The sequence below is a fragment of the Centrocercus urophasianus genome, unplaced genomic scaffold, assembly GCF_019232065.1.
Source record: "Centrocercus urophasianus isolate 14NV4802_14NV808 unplaced genomic scaffold, USGS_Curo_1.0 seq_17, whole genome shotgun sequence".
In the NCBI taxonomy this organism is placed as follows: Eukaryota; Metazoa; Chordata; class Aves; order Galliformes; family Phasianidae; genus Centrocercus; species Centrocercus urophasianus.
This window is the reverse complement of record NW_024884722.1, coordinates 26,783,517-26,799,568: the sequence shown is the minus strand read 5'-3', so window position 1 is coordinate 26,799,568 and position 16,052 is coordinate 26,783,517.

Here is a 16,052-nt window from a genome sequence, read left to right as displayed (position 1 = left end):
CAGATACCAGCTGACTCTAGAATAGCTCATAATGTTAAGAAATATTTGTCCTCTGGTTATTCATTCTAAGAGGTTGGATTGGTTTGTGACCATCGTATTAACATAGAAGAAGGTAACTTTGGAAAGCATTGAATTCATAATTATCTCAGCTGCATTGATTTACCTGAGGTGTGGGAAAAGTTACCTAAAGAATCTAATTTTTTTTGTAAGCTATGGAAACAACTTCTTAGATAAGGCAGAATTTCACCTTGTTACAGTTTGAATGGAATTTCAGTGAGCATTGCTTTTTCCAGGAATAATTTCAGCTTTGTGTCCAGAAGGATTTCCATCGTATTTGTACAAAGGCAGTAAGAAATAAAGTAAAAAAAACCCACAAGGGTGGAATAGCAACAGATAGGACTTTTCTTTGCCATTTATCACTGCTCTAATCTGATGATTTGGACTCCTAGGGCTTTTCATCTAATTCTATCTGATTCTTTCTTTCCCACCTTGCTTGGCAAGGAACATTTCCATGCCAGGTAGAACACGTGTGCAAGCTTCCATTTTGGCTCCAAAATATGGATATAGTAAGTAAGGCTTTTTGTTGCTTCCATAATAAAATGACAGCATTTTAAATAATAAAATGACAATACAAAGACTAGAGGGAAGAGCTGTCACAGCCTAATTGAAAGTTCGTTATGCTGCTTATACCATTATCGTAAAACTCTTTATCATGTGTCTGTAAATGTGCAAATTAAAAACCCAGAGGTAATTTTGTATTTTATCTGCATGTAAAAAGATTGTGAAATTATCATCTCTTTCATAGTTAAATAACTTTAACCTGTATGGTGACCTTTGAATATGCAAATAACAGAGCTTTGTTGGATAGAATACATTTTGTTAATTATAAAATGATAAGTGGAGAAAATCTGAAGAAAACAGGAATTCACTTTGAAGTAATCATAGTAGAAGGTTTATGTGATAAGGAAAAAGGAAATGTTTTATATTTCTGTGCAGGCTCAGAAGAATGATTTTCTACTGCTGTTCAAATCTGTGACTCCGCAGCTGTAATCAAAACCAGCAGGAGAATTTCTAACTTACATCACCAGCAGCAAACTTGGTGAATATATAATACAATGCCCAGAGACCTAAAGAATTTCAATAGGCTCTTAAGTAGCAGGGCTTTTTATACTTACTTATTTTTTAAAAATTTTTTTTGTTACTTTCTGTTCTCAGTTTGTAAGAGGTCTTTGAAAAAACTTAATGCTGTGACTATGAAACTGAGTAATAATTAAACAAATTTCTGCAGGTCAGAATGATCATTTTCACATAAAGAGGAGAGAGAATGTAATGAACGTGGGGAGAGAATTAGTTGCTCTTAGGCATGGTGCAAGTTGTTTTTTGAATAAATCTGGCTAGTCTCTTACCAAGACAGGCATGCTGACTTGCAGCTTTGCCAACTCTAGGACTGCTTGCCTCTCTGTGCAAGTGCACACACGTGTTTTAACCATGTCTTAATTTGGCGATCTCTGGAATGAGGTGGGTCTCTGGAAACTGTCCAGAGACTTCAGTTCATCTCTCCAGAGTCACTGATGGGAACCAGCAGCTGCTCTATTGTTCAAGCAATTTTGGATTATTCCCACATACCATTTCACTCCTCGAGGTAGCAAGATTTAAGTAAATTTCACCATTACCCTCAAGGGGAATAATTGCAAAACCTCATGTAATAATGCCATTTATAACTGACTTGCAAGCAAAAGCAATATAATCTTAAGTTTGGAAAGAGCTGGCATATAAAACCTGCAAAATATAAAGCTTTACTCAAGGTATACTTACTTGAATGTATGGTTAATATGTAAGGTAGAGGAAGTCTACGTGCTAGACCTATTTGCTGTTGGTATATTGGCAGAGTTAAGAATTGTGCTTAGTCATAGTATATTTCTGCAATATTATAATGGTGATTTCTAGACATCTTGAGGTCTGTTGTATTATATAAAAAAAGAAATAACAGCATCAAATTCAAACTGTTAAGTCTACTGTTAAGTCTTTCTTTCACAGAATCACAGAATTGCAGAATTGTAGGGGTTGGAAGGGACCTCCAGAGACCATTGAGACCAACCCCCCTGCCAAAGCAGGTTCCCTACAGCAGGTCGTACAGGTAGGTGTCCAGGCATGACTTCAATATCTCAAGAGAAGGAGACTCCACAACTCCCCTGGGCAGCCTGTTCAGTGCTCCATCATCCTCAGTAAATTTGCTGATGACACTAAGGTGACTGCTGCAGCTGATACAACAGAAGTAAGGGATGCCATCCAGTGGGACCTGGTCTGTATACAGACCTGGGATTGGCCTGACCCAGTTGCAGTGTTGCACTTTGGTCAGGGCAGTCTGAACTCTTGTGTACAGAATGGGTGAAGAACACATTGAGAGCAGTCTTGTGAAGAAGGGCTTGGGGGTTCTGGTGGACAAAAAGCTTGATGTGAGCCAACAGTGTGCTCTTCCAGCCTGGAAAGTCAACTTTATCCTGGGCTACATCAAAAGAGGCATGGCCAAGCAGGGAGAGGGATATTATTGTCCCCCTTTAAGCTGCCTTTGTGAGACCTCATCTGGAGTACTGCACCTAGGCTGGGGGCCCCCAATACAAGAAAGAAATGCAACCATTGGAGCGGGTTCAGAGGAGGGCAGGTTAAGGCTGAGAGTGTTGTTCAGCCTGGAGAAGAGAAGGCTCTGGGGAGACCCCATGGCAGGGAGGTTGGAACTAGATGGTCTTCAAGGTCCCTCTGAACCCAAGACATTCTTTGATTCTGAGATTTTGTCTCTCTTTTTTTTAATCAGAGTATTTGTTCTCAACTGAGCTATCCCATGACCAATTCAGATTTGTGGCTTTGAGACTCTTTGCAATTGTTTTGAAAAATTAAAAGATAAAACCCTTGTCTTTTGTCTCATCAGATCCTGCAAAACTCACATTTTCCTGCAGTACATCTTACTATGCACTTACTGCTTACTATGTGAGTTTTGACAGGAAGTTAGACAGTCTTAGAATTAAGATTCCAAGGGGCTGCAAGCATGCTATGTTTTGACTACAGCATATGAATATTTTTAAAGGCTGCAAACTATGCTGTCAGTCACAAATACATCATGTGAGCAAAATGTGGTTTCTCTGGCTAAAGTGTGAAGGGCTTTACCTAGAGACATGGACATGTTTTAGGAGGAAAATCTCTGAAGACTTGGTTAATCTAGATTTCTTAAAGGAGCTGACAGTAATGTAAATAATTCTTGAAGATATTTTGCTGTAAAGACTCTGTTATAACATTCATGTGCTGCATGCTGCAAAGAAAAGCCTTGTAGGTAATTTTGTTCCAAGAAGTTCAATAAAAGTATATGAAAGTAGAGAAAATTGAATTCTAGCATGCAGGCAAGTTAAGGACCATTTGTTGAAATAGTCTCTTATTTGTACTTGCCTTGGTAGTATTTCTGATTTGAGAGTGAGTGCAGAAACATCAGTGCTGCCATCACATAAGTCACAGCAGTTGAATATTCTATCAGTTTCTCACAAACTTCTCCCAAAAGGTTTTCATGCTAGAGTCCAATACATAATGTGTTTACCTGGTTTTTGTCGGTATTAATTGTAGGCAACAATGCTGTGAAGGGACGGGGGCAGACTGTACTGAATGTAGGCCAGACTGTACTGAAGTGCAACTAGTTCTTGAGTTTAGTAAAAAAAATAATGAATGGGAATTGCTTAGCTTATATATTTCCTACTAAATTAAACCTGTTAGAAATTATGAAAACATCAAGGTCCTGAGGCTTGCTGCCTCATAGGATTCTGTGATTATGCTTGGAAACTGTCTGGGCTGTGGATAATCTGGGACATCATACCTCTGACACATACCTTGGGATTATATGGGCAAATGCTGCCTTACACAGGCCAGAAACACACCAGGAATGATTCTGTTTGCTCAACCACACAGATGTTCACATTTGAGTGTCTGCAAGTGTTCAAGTATATTATCTAATTTGTTACTACACTTTGGTGTAGCTGCACTATGCTGAAGTGAAGAAGTAGAATCCAGGTTCCTGGCCACTGCTTTATATAGTCATGAGAGTGCAGACTGATTTGTTTGGGCAAGAGCGAACTGCAGATATATTGTGTCTTCTGGAACAGGACCCTGCAAATACCAGCCTCAGGAACCTTGACAGCAAGTTATTTGCTGTGCTGGAAAAAGCCTTGGTAGATAAGTATCTATGTGTTGTCTATTATTTAAGCTTCCTTGTTAAAAAAAAAAAAAAAAGTGCTGATGTTGTAATGATGTTTGGATTGCTGTTTATGGAAAATAAACCTTGTACACCTTTATTAATTTTTGTGTTGCAAAGGCAGAAGGCTGAAGGAGTTGGACATATGAGCATCATGGCAACATCATTTAAGTTGTGTTCTTGGGTGTGTACGTATGCCAAAAACTCATGTAGCCTCATCCTGAAAAAATATTATTCCATCAGGAAAGCCATAGCTGCAAACTTCCAAACCTGAAACTCACTGACGTTGGTATCTGTTTCCTAAACATATGCAGAGGGAGCCTTCTGGACCAGAGTAGGTGCTTATTGTAAGAATATGTGAAAAAGTCAATTTATTGTAGCATCCACTTGCTTTGTGTTTCCCAGTAAGGAGGTATTAGAGGGAATACATTTATAGCTGGAGGTGTAATGGTGAAAAGAGAAACTTCCCACATCTTATTCTTACTGTCTTCAAAGAATGTCAGACCTTGTTTGATTGTAGCTGATTTGGACAGTATTTTCATCCAGTAGGAAACAAAACAAACAAAAACAAATCAGCACAAAAGGAATTCCTTCCTATGGGAAAGCAGTTAACTTTTCAAAGAATGTTGAATATAAATAATGTTTAATTATTAGCTATAAATGTGTAGTAGAACTCTTGTTACAGGACTGAAAAGCAAACTTCTTGTGCAGAAAGGCTGCGTTGAAAAAGGGAATGAACTATTACAGGAACTTAATAGAAAAAAAAAATCTTCTCCACCACCATATGGTAATGATACAACACAAAGCAGATTTTCCTGCCAAGATATCCCATCACAATGGCAGGCTGCCAGTAGCTTCTCTCCTCCTTATTCAAACGGCAAAAATATCCAAAAAAGAATTATTTGGTTAAATCAGGCTGTTGCTTATAAATATATACTATTGGCTGGTACTCCATCTACATGCTCAGCTTCTCTAGAGAGCAAGTCCATTTCAATTTAAGAGCACTGAAAAAATGAATTATCCAGCTCAGCTGCTCTAGGACATTTCTTCCTATTCTAGCTCTTGGAAAGAAGAAGTCTTGCATTGCTGCAGTCTTTAGTCTTCATTGCTAGTTCCTACTTTGACCTTGGTGTGGAACATAACCCATCTTAGTCTTCTCTCCTTGGAACTACACTTAGAAATGTGCAGCTGGAAGAGGTGTGAGTTCACTATTCTCCAGACCCTGTGGCTAACTCTATTTGTTCACTGCAGCTTAGACTAGGAAAAGCCTGCTGAACTAGGCCTGATGTGTGGCATGTCAGCAATTTGTCATGAATCTACAGCTCCTTCTTAAGACTAGACTACCTTATGTGATTAATATATATGGCATCAAATGATACTCTGTGTGTTACAATAAAGAGATTGGGAATCTTTTATTCTTGCTTAATCCCTACTAGGAGAAACAGCATAATTGTTTGATCACAGAGCCCGAGATGGTTAATGACATCCCCAGGATGAAAATGCAAGACTAGCTAGGGATACTGACTTTGCTTATGACAGTATCCCGCATTGATGCTGTTGTGTCTTCAAGAAGCATTAGGCATCTATAACCACTGCAGTCTGCTCCTCTGCCTGAACTATCTGCCTCTAGGAAATGCATCTTTTAGCCTCTAGATGAAGTTTTTGAAGAGGATGTGGCTATATGTTGAGCCACACCTGATACATATTATCCACTGCAGTTTTTTTGGCCTTTTCTATAGACATCTCCTGCTTTCTACTTCTCGTCTGTGCACATCTTCAGTGAGTAAAGTGCCATCAGATGTACTTACTGCGTGATGTTATCAATACCTCTGGACATCTGGCATCATCATTGTTCTGTCTGTTTTTACCTTCACCTTTATTTCTGTGTGGTTCCCTAGAGACCATGGGAATGTATCAAATTGAATAAAAATCTGTCAGGGAGCAAAACAATATTTGCAAAATATTGAATGATTTGTCTTTTGGCAAAATCATTTCCTACTGTGTGTGCAAAGCTTGCTGAACATTCAGCCTTGTTGAGAATAAGGAACGGTCTCATTTTCCTTCCTGTTCTGTCTTCCTAACCAGCTAGAGCTGAGGACAGCCCAAATAGATGTACATTGTGTTACAAATCATTTTCTCAGTTTCATCTGCGTTCATATTGGTCACAGACAATTTTATTTTGTGCAGGCAGACTAATCTGTGATTAGCCACACTTAGATTTGTGTGTATGAAAAATAGAGCTGCATTATGTTGTATAGTTTCTGGGTGCAAATGATATAGTTGTTGATTAATCTTATGATCTAAATTCATACAATAACTTTTTTTCCTTTTACTAATAACAGCAATTCTTTTTGTATTTCTGTTCACTGAGGTGAAGATAGTTCACAGGTTCTTTTCCTCTGACAACTAATGGTGGTAACCTTTGTAAAACAACTAACGCGTCATCTTAGACTATTCATAAATGTTTGACAGCCAACATTAACAAACAAGGAGTGATAATAAAGGTAACAGAACACTGAACAGGCTGCCCAGAAAGGTTGTGGGGTCTTCTTCTCTGGAGACATTCAAAACCCACCTGGATGCATTCCTGGCTGACCTGATCTAGGTGTTCAGCAGGGGGATTGTACTAGGTGATCTTTTGAGGTCCTTCCAATCCCTGACATTCTGTGATGCATGGGATGATAGATGAGATTCTCATGGTTGTCAGCTAATTTGAGGAGTTACCATTTTCTTGTAAAGAATTTGAGGAAAGTGTGACCAGTGCTGTTACATGAGAGCTGTAAAGGGTCCCTCTGTCTGCCGGTACCACAACTCTGGAAACCTCTGAAGTTGTTTCATCTGTGTAAACAGACCACCTCTCATTTGAGGGCTGCAGATTCTTTGCTCAATTTCTTCTTGCATATGACTTCCAAGAAATTAATCTGTTAGTTACTGAAGTTAATCTAGCAAAACTGCTTTGTCTTGAAATGTACTGAACCAACATTTAGCACTTAGTCTAACACCCCTAGTCTGCACTGTGACAGCTGGTGCTGGTATCATAGAAACCTAAGTGTAGAGTTAGGCTCCCCCTGTTAAGCACCCCCCTGTTAAGCACAAAGTAAAAAAAAAACAAACAACACATGCTGTCATTCCTTCTCCTTAGCATTATACAAGCAATCTACCAATCTATCACAAGCTTGTCAGTGTGAATGTTGTCAAATCACTGTACACAATGACAATGCTATCTCTTCCATACCAGCAGATAAAATTAGATCTACAGACCCAGGTGACAAAAAGGAGGGACCCTGGGGGAGAGCCCTGCAGCCAAATACATGGGTCTCATGGTCCACTTAGTTCATCGTTAGCAGGCTGCAATAGCCAGTGTGAAGCACAGCAGAGTGATGCTGGATAGAGAGATAATTATAAGATCAAACTCTGCCAAAACCAGAGAAGTTGGCAGTTGACAGGCACAACACTGCGTCCTTTATATAATTCATTACTGTCAAAAAACAATTTATCACTGATCTGCAGGCTGATTTATGTTTACCTGAATGTAAGGGTCTGCTCAGTATGCTGTTCTAGCTGTAGGGCAACAGGAATAGGAAACTGGCCACAGCACATTATTCTGTAACCCGACAGACTTGGATGATTCTAGGACACCCTGACTGCACAGCTGTGTTTATGCTCTTCATATCTTACCTCTATTGTCTCCCTTTTAATGTGGCTGAAAATGCGAGTATAAACAAATAAAAAACTTGCTGAATCACTTGGTAGTCATGCAAGCAAAGGAGCACTAAAGTTTGTGTCTTGTAAAAGCTGCCAAAGGAAAATGGGGACATTAGAAGTTACTTGTTAAGTAACTTTTAAAAATTCCCTCACATCTCAGAGATGTCTCTAAAACAGTGATTTAATACAGGTTTTTTTTCTTCTTCCCACAAGCCAATGAGACAGTGCTAGTTGATCTTTTTTTTCCAAGTTATGTTTGAATGCAGTCAGATCCTTAAATGGATGAGGCTAATCACATCTGGACTCTCATTACCATCTGGAATCTCGATTCTCTTTGTTATTAAGGAAATACAGGGAAGTGGAAAAAGTAGCTGCCCCCTTCCGTCTTCTGCTTGGGTAAAGGGTGCATCTCCTGTAGGTCACTCTTCAGCTTCCTATCAATGCGTTGGTTTCTTGTTTCAATTGCAAGCAGCTATTTTGGGTAGACTTGTTACACTTTAAATGGAAAGGATCCTGCTGCTGCAGCTTGTCCGTTCTGGGAAACTTTCTAAGAACAGGCAAATTGGAAAACCTTTTTGCTCTTTGGTCCTTTACTGTACGCCAGAGATACCATTGGTCTTCCTATTGTAATGTGGAAGTTGGTAACAAAGAAAAGAAATCTTCAGTTCAGTAATGACCTGTTAAATACAATTTATAAGTTCAACTATTTTAATGTAGAAATGGTTCAACTTCATTATAGAATAATTTTTATATGGAAATAAACAGTTTCCTGCCCCTTTCCAGTTAGGTTGTGTGACTTGTTCAGCTTGCAGTTAGGTATCACAGTTGAGTAAACGTAGCAAATAACATGGTATGACTCCCTTTCCTCTACTTCTACTTCTTCGTCTTCTGCCTAATTAGTATACAGTGAATCAGGTGTAGATTGCCAACAGGTGAGCCCCATGTGTGGCAAGAAGGGAAGGAAGGGGCTTATTGAATGGGTGGCTGGTTACAGGCAGGGAGTTTAGTTCAAGTTTTTACTGGGGCTTGTGAATGTTAGATGTGAAATGTCTGTTCTAAATTGGTAAGAATGTTGGTTTTTTTTTTTTTCCTCATTTCCTGTGTTGATAATGCACTTATAACATCAGAAGCTGGTTATTCTGTAAAATTTTCCTATGGCTTGTGTCAAGGCTGGATTCAGAATCAGAAAGGATGGGGCTCTTAATCGTAATGTATACAGTCTGGAAGAAGGGGAGACAGCAGATGATGGACTGCTTGTCTAAGCTGGTTGCTTCAGGAGAGCTTGCTTGTATCTTGAATGCAGTAGAGGGGTGTTAGCCCTGCTTGAGTTTCCTGAAAGATTTTCTGAAGTTTATTCCATCAGAATATAAGGATATGACTAGAGGAGGTCACAAATCCTACCTGTGTTTTGCAGTGTTTAAGGTATGTAGTGTGATGCAAAGAGGTGTATGTTACCCTGTTGTTGTGCGAAACTGTGTTGAGGTACTGGAGGAAGTATTCAAGTGCAGTAACCCTGGAATTAACCAATTGTGCCTGCCCTAGAGTAACATGCAAAATCAGACCTGTTTTAACTGTCCGAGTACCATCTTCTCTCCAAATGTCTGTGGCCATGTTCAAATAATTTGGAGATGCTTTGTATGCACAACTAGCTGTAGCACGGAAACAGTATGGTGCGTTTGAAAAGTACACAACACCCCATTGTGATACAAGCATGGAAATAGAAAGCTCAGTTGTACGCTGTTGAGTGAAACCTCCCTGCATTGCTGCCTGTTCTCACATGTGCCCCTCTGAATATTTGCTGCTCTTTCAAGCAGTATCTATACCATAGTAATACTGGCTTTCTCCAGGACAACAGTGCCTGTGGCGTATTTTCTGTTCTCTTTAATGAGTGTTCCCACGTGTTGTGACACGCAGTGGAAAGGCTGTGGTGCTATGGCTCTTCTCATTTTTTTTTTTTCCCCTTTTTTTTTTCTGAGCCTGAGGTCCATCTTTCAGATATAACTGCATTTACTAAGGGGTCCTCGTCCCCTTAATCTTGAGTCCTTGACTCCTTGGAACCAAGGCTGTGTAGGAGCAAAAGGATGAGAGTGACCACTCAGGACATAAACAGAAGGTAGAATGAAGAGGAATAATTTCTCTTGTTGCCATCACTATGCAGTAAATGAATTATTTATTTATTAAAAACTTGTAGATGGTAAGATCCTGTTTCCTATTAAATCCATTTGCAGTAACTCATACTCTGGAATTAATCTTCAGTGCTCTAATTTGAGTGGAATAGACCCTTAAAACTCACGTAAGACATTTTCTGGAAGAAACAGTTACGTTAAGGAAACATAAGTCTTCCTTTCCTTGGAAATTTTGAAAAGATATTTCTTATATTCAGCTGATGAAGCAGTGGGAAAGGCTCTCAATTCTTAATTATGTTATTGGTAAGTGTGTTGCCTGGTTATTGTCTTAGGAATTGCTGTGTGGTGTTAAGCACCACGGTAAGTTTTCAAGAAACGAGAATAAAGCTTTTTTCAAACCTGGTTTTATGATGTTGACTGTCTCTGGTCCAGTGACAGTCTTGTGTTTCACTTCTTTCCGCAGTGGAAAAAATGATGTAGCTGTTCTGTTTTTATTAGGAAATCATCTGATGGAAGGTAGCATTGGACATAACATGGTTGGGGAAAATAAAGAGTCTGTTTAAACTCTATTCTCTCCTAATTACGAGAGTAGTAGAAAAACATATCCAGGCAGATTTGGTCTTACTTTCAAGCAGATAAAGATTGGTTACTGTGGTGCACAGGCTGAAGACAGTATTTTGATATAAAATTTCTTTCATTCTTCCCATATTTCAAAGGGATTGTCCTGTTTCAAAGATCTCTTTTGAACATGTATATTTACTGCAGTTTATAATTATTAGCTTTATTTTATAATTATTTTTTATTTGCAAGGTTTTTGGCCTCAAATCCTTGCTACTACATTTAGCCTTTTTACATAGGAATTGGTGTTTCTTTGTAAAGCAACTTTACAGTCAATATCTTAAGAATAAAAGTAGTTGTCACTGAATCCTGAGAAGAACCCTGTATCTTAGTGTCATTAACTTTCAGTTATTAGCACCAATCATTCAAATAAAGGCATCAAGATCTGAACCTCATTTATGTGAATGTGCTTGCTGGAGTTTCATACATTTGTAACTTTGCTGCATTTTATTAATTTATGGATTCAAGGCCATGGTGATGTGGCTTTTAAACTGTCTTTAGGCCCCTGCATTTGTGCATTTCTATTTCTCACACCTAAAGGTCCCAATTGCTAATTTAAATCAGCTTTCCCCCCCATCACCTTTTTTGATAGGTTTGTGTTACAATCCTTGGTGCACACTGTGCAGCTGTGGTACTTCATTTGTTTCTTTGTGTGGTCGGGCCATCTTTGGCTGTCAGACTGTTTAGATTCATTCTCAGCGTTTCTGTCAATCCATTTGTTCTAATACTTGAAAAATAACAGTGCTTTTAAAAGATGGGAGGAACTGCCCAAGCCAATGTGATAGAATTGGGATATAATATTTCATAGGAGGCATATACAAACTGAGCGTATTTAATAAAGGTTATTATCCATTACTTTCAAACCTTTGAAAGAACATCATACTTCTATTATAGTATATGTGTCTTGAGAATGAAGTTTTGTCCTTGTTCTGTATGTGCAAGTAGCAGCAGTCCCTACAGGGCTGTGACGCACTGTACTTGAAGAGAATGTGTTTGTTGTAATCAACCACGGATGCTGCAGAGTGTTTGCAACACAGTGAAATCAGCATTAGCATTTGCTGATGGTGTGCTCTAAGAAACCTCGGCTCTAATCCCAGCAGTTTAAACTTTGAAGAATATAAAAGGGAAAAATAATAGGTCTGTTTTCAAGCTACGGATCACAAAATTGTCACTTGATTTGTCTGAATATTTGTGGATTTCTCTAATTTGGCATCTATTAGTCACTGAAGAATTCCCAAGCAGTCTGGACTGTCCTGTATAACCACCACTCTATTTTTCTTTTCCCTCAAGCCTACATACTGCAATGCAACACTGTAGAGGGTGCAAAAATTTATATAACAGAGTCATGAGTGTATTCATCCTTCTAGAACATACTCTGCTGCAGCACAACTACCTTGTAATGTAGGAATTGCCATAGTAACTACTCATTTCTTATTGATTAGGTGGTTAAAAATTCTCATAACATACAAGCAGAGTAACTTGCTGGCATATGGCTTCAGGCTACCCCTGTGGCAATTCTTACTTATGCATTCTCTACTTTTTCTGTATGTAGGAGAATTTTTTTTTTTATTTTTTAAATGAATTAGTATTCCTTGTATTAGGTCACAAAGTAGTCTTTCCCACCATAACAGAGCTTAAATTGTAAGTTAACTTGACATCAAGCTTACAAGGCAGAATAGAAGCCAATATGAGTTAATTATTGGATTAAGGCAGGTAGATTTAGTGTGAAATCTGGAAGGAGGAAAGGAAAGAAAGAAAAGGCTTCTCATTTTCCCTCATTTAGGGACAAAATTAACCACCTTGCTGAGCTGACCCCTACCAAGTAAAAGAGAATACCATTGTTTTGCAGTCATGATAAATCTCTTTGGAAGATGCTTCTGACCCCATTAGAATCAATTGCAAGATAAACTAAGTACTGTTTTTATGTTTCCTTAGTAATACTCTAGATGTGGTGATAGTCTTCAGCAGTGGCGTTGTGAATGCTTCCTGAAAGCAGATCAGGGCTGTAGTGAGTTGTGGTGGCTGACAGCTGTCTTGGTTCATGTACTGCTGTTGCTGAATGTACTGCTGTTTCTTACAAGCCTGAAAGATGCTCCAACAAAGCTTCTACCACGTTTATTTTGAAAGACAAGCTTTTTGTGAATTCTATCAGGGGACTGAAACTGCAAAGTACTTAGACAGGATGCCAGATAAAATTTAAGCCCAACACATTCTTCAAATGTGAAGTGTGAGTTTTCTCATAATAATATAAAAAGAAAGAGCAGCAACACTGCGCTAGGTTTTTTGATTTGTTTTTGTGGTTTTTTTTTTTTTTTTGTTTTTTTTTGTTTTTTTTAAACTCTGTAAAGGCTTCCAAAGCTGTCAGGGACACTTCTGTGATGCTTAGATATATGCAGAGATATATCTATATGTATATAGATGTTATGATTGTATCTGTTTTGATTACTCCAGGATACTATTAGCTTAGTATACAGAGATTGAAGACTTCAGAGGCATTTTCAGTACAGATGTTTGAAATTATTATCAGAGGTAGTACCCATGCATGCCTACTTTATTTGACTCCAGCCATCTCCGAACTTTCCAAGTTTGAAATTCAGGGTTAGGGCATTGTTTCTTATATTGTACCACCTTTCTGTTCCTGTATTTTTACCTATGGTCTGACAGCCTTATTTCAAACATTGTATGACCTTAAGAATGCCTTAGGGAGTTCTTAATCCAAAGGGCTGCAGGAAATGACATGGCTGTTTCAATAAGCTGGTCTTTCAGAGAGGCTGCTCAGGAAAACATGCTTCTCTTTGTAGTAAGTTGCAAACAAATGGAGGAAGCTCTTTGGCAGCCACAGATACTTTCAGTCTTTAGCAGGAGGAAATAGGCTAGGCTATTCTTAATCTTCGATTGGCCTGAACTTTTGAGTGCTTTTGTAGAAGCTTACGCAGACAGCAGTGGGAAGTTCAATGGTCAGTGTCCTTTATCTGTGTACCAAGATCTGGGGGACAGGCCAAGAACACAGCCTGAAATACAGACAAAAAAAGAACAGTAGTATGTAGAATATGATTTAAGAGTTTAAATTGATAAGTGAAGTATTTTTAAAATATTATTTATTTTTCTACCCCGTTAAAATTTTTGCTTTTTCTACCATCATGACCATTTTTATTACCTCACTGTTACAGATTGGGAATGTTCTGTCTTCCTCTGCAGAGAAGGACTTTAGTATTATTCTTGAATGGCTTCTTTCCTCATACAACAGCATGGAGAAAGACACAGAATTGAACTAAAAGACTAGAGGGCCAACCACTCTCCGATCTGATGATTCAGATCTTGTCTGTTTTCGATTGACACAGAACCAAAGGAACAGCCTGGTGCAGTTTTAAATGCAAGTGTTCTGTTCTAAATCGCTTTCAGGCTATTTGGGGTTCTTACTGTCTGAAAGATATGAAAGATACGGATTGGTGTTGATCAAACACAGCATGCATAACTCAAAGTGGCAGGCAGGCATCATCTGAAAAAGATCACAAATCTTTTGTATGCATCTTTTTATATTCCCATAAAATTGGGATAGAAACAAAAGCACTATTGATTTTTATTTTTGTTTTACTTTCCACCAAGTATTTTTTGGTTTTGCTTTTCTTCTTGCCTTTTCTTGAGCGTGGAACTGGTGATGATAAAATAGTCGTATAGGTTGTACGCTGTTTCCTATCAGATATTGAATGGGAGGATCTCCTAGAAAAGAATCCAAATGTACTTTGGTTTTTGTTGTGTTTTTGTTTGTTTTCTATCCTACTCTAGAGCTCTAGAACTCTACCTACTCTGGTAATTTCAAAAGCATTACTTTTCCTAGAAGTGAGTTATTCCATGACTGCTATGCATTCCATCTGCATGATGTAAAGCGGGAATTCATACATAATGCACTGCAAAGATTTCCTGGACACGCAGTTTTGTAACAATAAGCAGACTTAACCTCAACTTTCTGCCTAAGGTTTGACTTTTCTAGTTTCTGCTGCAGGACTGCTTCAGTTAGCAAGCATAAAACGCTCCTGCCTTGAGTTCCCTTACACTCCCCTTACATTCTGAAGTGGTTAGCCAAAATTCAGACCTACTGTTCTGATTGGGTTAAAGGAAGATCAGAGATCTCTCTCAGTACTATTTTAAAATGGCACTGTTCAAGTCAGGGAGAGGAGAAATCGTATTTAGACATACAGCAGCAGCGGTCAGAAAAACTACTGATCCACTGATTTGTATGTATGGTTTGACAGCTATCTGCAAGAAAGCAACAGCAAAATCTTTACAAATGTGGTTAACCAGTAAGTATTCCAAACCAAAATTTTGGTTCATTTCAGAGCTGAAAAGATGCATTAGTCATTTCCAAATGCTAGAAAACCTATTTTATTATTGAGGGGGAAATAATGATTAGGTAGTTTTCGTCAACTCAGGAAACCTGCATGGAAATAACATATTTTGGGGATCTTAAAAACTTTCTTGCAAATTGGTTTGCTGTTCATCGTACACCTGGTGTTTGGAGCTCTAAGCTTAAAGCATCTGTAACATTTGGGCATTTCTGTAAGTGTTTTACAGATGTCTGCAGAGTATGGTCGCTAGCAGTCTCGCACATCGTAACCAATAAAAACCTTCACATATTAGACATGGTCTGGTATCTAAATCACACATGTATTTGTATGCTTTTATTCAATCTTCTCTGGGATTACCCTGTGATTTGCATGTTTGGAAGCAAAGGGTCTTTCTGAGACAAGACATCTATCCAAAGTAGGGAAGAATTTACAGCAGTTAACTGTGGGCTTTCAAAGCAATGACTGCAGTCAGATTCTGGCCTAAGTAATTAACTTAACGATGGGAAAGAAAAGCAGCGTGTGGAAAATATAATTAATTGAAACACGTAACGTTCAGTTCACACACAATAAATTGGCAACCATGCCTGAGGTAACTGCCTTTTATTTTCAAGATAAAGTTGGAGTTTTTAAGAAGTAATTGAACATTTTCTTCTATTTTCACACAGTACCAGAAAATACAGTACAGTTAAAATACCAGCAAAAATGAAATAGAATAATGGTTATTGTTGCTTTTGATTTATTTATTAGTGGATGTGGATGTGAGCACGATGATGTGGCAGTGGTGAATTTCAGCAGTGGCAACAGTGACAGTATGTCTCCTCTGCTGGTGCAAATCTCTACAGACACAGCATGCAGCTCTGGTTCATCGCTGGTGCAAATGCACAGCTACTGATGGGGACCATATTAAAAAATAGTGTTTTGTAGAGTGTGCTGTCAAATAGTGTTGTGGTGCACTTTGCATTTGTTGTAGTTTTCATGGACATAAATAGAGATACTTTTGGAGCAACCTACATAGAATAATCTAGA